The 5,000-nt window shown below is 45.1% G+C and overlaps 1 long non-coding RNA gene across 3 annotated transcripts in view; it reads right to left on the bottom strand.

Moving 5' to 3' along the window:
• Positions 1 to 3,283: 3,283 nt before the first annotated feature.
• LOC142486088 (uncharacterized) overlaps positions 3,284 to 5,000 on the bottom strand; it is a 7,572-nt gene continuing 5,855 nt past the window's right edge. For all 3 annotated transcript variants that reach the window (XR_012798782.1, XR_012798783.1, XR_012798784.1), the window contains 2 exons: positions 3,958 to 4,114; positions 3,284 to 3,533 (listed from right to left, as the gene is read on the bottom strand). This is a non-coding gene — a long non-coding RNA (uncharacterized LOC142486088). The remainder of the gene's footprint in view (positions 3,534 to 3,957; positions 4,115 to 5,000) is intronic.

Genomic DNA, 5,000 nt, shown 5'->3' with positions numbered 1-5,000 from the left:
TCAGGCGGCGTTTTCTTTCTCTCCCCTCGTCAGGCGGCGTTTTCTTTCTCTCACGTCGTCAGGCGGCGTTTTCTTTCTCTCCCCTCGTCAGGCGGCGTTTTCTTTCTCTCCCGTCGTCAGGCGGCGTTTTCTTTCTCTCCCCTCGTCAGGCGGCGTTTTCTTTCTCTCCCCTCGTCAGGCGGCGTTTTCTTTCTCTCCCATCGTCAGGCGGCGTTTTCTTTCTCTCCCCTCGTCAGGCGGCGTTTTCTTTCTCTCCCATCGTCAGGCGGCGTTTTCTTTCTCTCCCCTCGTCAGGCGGCGTTTTCTTTCTCTCCCCTCGTCAGGCGGCGTTTTCTTTCTCTCCCCTCGTCAGGCGGCGTTTTCTTTCTCTCCCATCGTCAGGCGGCGTTTTCTTTCTCTCCCATCGTCAGGCGGCGTTTTCTTTCTCTCCCATCGTCAGGAGGCGTTTTCTTTCTCTCCCATCGTCAGGCGGCGTTTTCTTTCTCTCCCCTCGTCAGGCGGCGTTTTCTTTCTCTCCCATCGTCAGGCGGCGTTTTCTTTCTCTCCCATCGTCAGGCGGCGTTTTCTTTCTCTCCCGTCGCCAGGCAGTGGGTTTTTTTCTCTTGTCATCAGGCGGCGGCTTTTTTTTCTCGTCAGGCGGCGTTTTTTTTCTCCCGTCAGGCGGCGGTTTTTTTTCTCTCTCGTCGTCAGGCTGCTATCAAAAGGGCCTGATCACTAGGATCTATGCGGGAGTGGAGTCAGCTGTGGACACCTCTGATCATGACTACATGACAAGATGGGCCACAGATCTTAATATTGAAATAGAAAGAGACGATTGGGAGGACATATGGGAATTTGCCTCCAAAACATCCATGTGCTCTATACTTAAAGAAAATATCTATAAAATGATGTATTATTGGTACCTCACCCCAGCACGCTTGAAGCGGATATACCCTCTGGTGTCTGATCTCTGTTGGGGAGTATGTGGACAGAAGGGCGACATGGTCCACATTTGGTGGTCATGCCCGGTTATCCAAAATTACTGGGAAATGATCCAAGCCCTTATTAGGGAAGTTACGGACCTTTCTGTTCCTATCGACCCGTTGGTTTTCCTATTAGCAAAGCCTGTAAAAGAGCCAGGTGAAAAAGCTAATCTCATTTATTCTTACGGCAGCAAGGTGTGCTATTGCGGCCTAATGGAAGAAATTAGCCCACCCTTCTAGGAGAGCGGTTATAGGGGGAATCAACAAGGTTATGGAAATGGAAAAGATGGCTTTCCTGAGACAGTCGGCTGAAGACTTCTACAGGACTTGGGAACCGTGGGTAGCTCAGAGACCTGGCCGGAACTAGGACCCACTGTAGCAGAGTTCTAGAGACAAAATAAAGGACCCGACGCCTCAATACCCAAAAATATCAATGCTCCGACTATGTGTAAGGAACGAGTTGGGCCCGTGGATCGGCGGACCGCCCCCTCCTCCTCTACTTTGCCCATCCCTCCTCCTCCTGCTTTCCCACTCCCCCTTTTTACCTTGTCCTCCCCCTCACCCCGCCTTCCCCCTTGTCATGTCCTTCCCTCTTCTTCTAAGTTCTTTACTTTCTCTAATTTCCTCTCTAGACCCATCCAATCACAAAGATGAAACCCACAGGTTGGGCCGAGCTCGACTCTGCTTATAGATGGGTAGGAAAATGTAATCTATTGTTATATCAGTGAAAGGGAGAGAATTGTACTAGGCATATGTCATGATCGGGGTATGAGGGGTTAATGGGATCTGTGTATATGTTGATCTGCATCCCCCTGCTTCAGCAGAATTGCCCCAGGTCTGAGATGTATTTCCCCAGCAGTCTGTGTTATATTACTGTGTGTGTATAAATCATGTTGGGAGGGAAAGGGTTAACCATATTGTGTATATGTGGATCTGCATTTCCCCGCTTCAGCCAAATTGTCCCAGGTCTTAGATGTATTACCCCAGCAGTACAGTGTGTTATTGTATATATCCTGTTATCATGATATGGATATGAGGGGTTAATGGGATCTGTGTATATGTTGATCTGAATTCCCCCACTTCAGCAGAATTCATTGCTATGTTATGTATTAACATGGAGAGAGGGGTTAACTGTGTATTTGTCATAATGTAAACCCCATAGAACCATATCTCTGTATGTGTTTGTGCTACAAGGCTGACATTTTGATATGTTTTCCTATGCAACGAACACAGGTTGCATACATACCTTTAATCTGATTTATGACATGTGAAATATAGTTATGAGTTATCGCTGTTTTTAGTATAACTGTGGTTTGGAAGCTTGCCAAATGGCCGCTTTGATATGTAATTGTACAATCAAAGGAGGTTACTTGAAAGGCTTTGTTGTGGAGAAGTTCTCAGAGGTGAGAAAAAACCTGTACATCAATAGAGGTGACTCGCCTCATTGCCTATGAAGCCAGCTCTCACAGATCGATACTAACCATTGTGACCTGTCAAACGTAACACGCTACATGAAAGACCCCTGCCCAATAAGCATTTTTGCTAGACAGGATGACAACGAAGGCATCAGGTCATAGTTTTTTTATAAATGGGCTGGCCAAGTAGCTACAGGGGAGGGGTGTATTAATGGGGGGCTGGGTAAACCCTGCTTCTCGCGTTACCTGGCAACCTGTGATTGAGACAAGGTAATTGTTCACCAATAACTGAAATGCCATGTTAGGAATGGGGGGCCTGTGTCTAAATGTTGCTTGCACCCCTTATTCCTGTGCTTGTCGTGCTTGTCGTGCTTGTCGTGACCTATAACAACTAAGGAGCTGCTATTCGGCTGAATATCTCCTTGTCCAACCCCAGTAGGTGTAAATATTTCTGTAATGTTATTTGCTTGATTTATTGTCTGTTCTGCTCATAGGAAATAAACTCATTCAGTTTACTATATCCTAGTCTTGGTCAATCTGGCCCGGTTATTCTATATATTGTCTGTTCTCTCATGACAGTAGATGCCAAGATTTTTTATATGTAATAGAAAATCATTGTGAGATAAATGCGCACCTTGAGATCTGTAACCAAAGTAATGATGTACTTTCACTTTTCTGTTTTTTCGATGCATTTAATAAAATTTGAGTACAAAAAAAAGAGACAATTCACATATCTTTTTGAATCAATGACAAAAGCTTTTATATTCTTGTTGCTGCGCTTAGTGTTTCTATAGAGGCAGATCTGCAACAGGAGAATTTGGTGACGTTGTGTGGTAATGTATATAATTGGAGCAGATAGTTGGCTCCCACAACTGACCCCCACCCCTGTAAACCCCCCCCCCCAGGAACACAAAATGCCTTTTAATGCAGTCTAGACAACCTTCAAAACGCAGAAATGAGAGCTGGTTCACTGGTTGGTGCATGATCTCCCGCTTACTCATAGGTCTTTACAAGCTGATACAAGCAGAGCAGGCTGCCTAGCCAGCTCCCACTAATGTGTGACATCAGGTAGAATCCTATTTTGTCCACTATGCCTGTCCAGCGGCCTGGGAAGTCATGTTTGATGATGACACGCAAACAAAGGGTTAGTTGAGTCCTGAGAACAGAAACACTATTAGAAATTTATTCTAAACATTCGGATATTCCCTATTGCGGACAACACTTTCTGCAGGCACTTTCCTACAGGGTGCCCACACTAAAAGAGGCACGCTGTATTTACTTGCAGGAGTTCTGCAGCTCTTTTAGTGTGGACACACTATATTAGCAAACAGAATGGAGCAACAGATGAGGTGGCACTGGCAGAATTGAATAGAAGCTTCATGTTCATTATGCTAAACTGAACATGTTCATGTCACACTCATGAAAGCAAAGCTGATACAAGCCCTGACCTGGCAATTAACAATGTCATTATTTGTATCAGCTCTCAATCCCACAGACGGTAAACTCCTCACCTTGAATCCTCTGCCTCCCATTGAGTATATAAAGGAAATGATATCCTCCTTTATGTAAATATGCTTTACCTCACTAAATCTGGAGAATGGATGATTCCCTCCACAATGTTATCCCGGATCTCCTGACGGTCGTTTTCATGGATATTGAATGGAAAGACAACTTCTCCTGCCAGAGGCTCTCAATCTGGCCAGTACTGAGACACCATGTTCTTCAGATATATAGCAGCTACCAAAGAGATAGAGATTCTGTGTGAGTCGACAGACATAGCTACCAGACAGACGGACCAAGACCCTCTGTGTGCAGACCCCCTTTCTAATGCTCTCTGCGAGCAGGCTGACAATTTAAGCTAAACAGACAGATGTGGCCTATATTATCACATTCACACACCAATATGTAAGGGCAGCAGAAATGGAGTATGAATAATAAGTGGTCGTCATGTTTCAGTGAATAAACTGATATGTATTAGTAAAAGTCAGAGTGCAGTGTTTAATAATCTAATAAACTGCACACAAAAAATATATATCAAGCAAAAATAAGTAAAAAAACATTTGATGCTAGTTAGTGAAGTTTATGGATTTGTATATGGGAAGCCCCGTCTGTGTATTGGCTGCACAATCTGGGATGTATTCTTTAAGAAAAACCATGCTAAAAGATCAGGAGGAAGTATATTCTGATCCCAATGGAAATTCTATTACACCTAAAACTAGTAGGTAATATCCACCTCTTCTAACGCTGCAGTACTTAATCAATGTAGCATAATCCCCATCAGTAAATATCAAAATACATTTAGATTAGCCTTTTACTTAGGGTGACCACCCGTCCCCCTTTTGCCGGTACAGTCCCGGTTTTTCGGGAGCTGTACCGGTTTTCTGTGTGTACCGGAAATGTCCCGGATTTTCCTCAATGTGTCCCCATTTTTTTTTTTTGTCGCCGGCGGTGCGCGAGTAATTAGCTGTGGTGCACTGTGCGCTGTGCGCGAGTCTGCGGCGGCGGCGCGGAGGAGGAGACTGCAGCAGCCCGGCTGGTAAGTATTTTTTTTTTTTTAATGCCAATCCCCCCCCCCCGGCAGTTTCCTACCTTGTTGGCCAATCCCCTGCGTCCCGGCATTAAG

This window comes from Ascaphus truei, unplaced genomic scaffold (genome assembly GCF_040206685.1).
Source record: "Ascaphus truei isolate aAscTru1 unplaced genomic scaffold, aAscTru1.hap1 HAP1_SCAFFOLD_729, whole genome shotgun sequence".
NCBI classification, from domain to species: Eukaryota; Metazoa; Chordata; class Amphibia; order Anura; family Ascaphidae; genus Ascaphus; species Ascaphus truei.
This window is presented reverse-complemented; position numbering and strand designations above follow the sequence as displayed.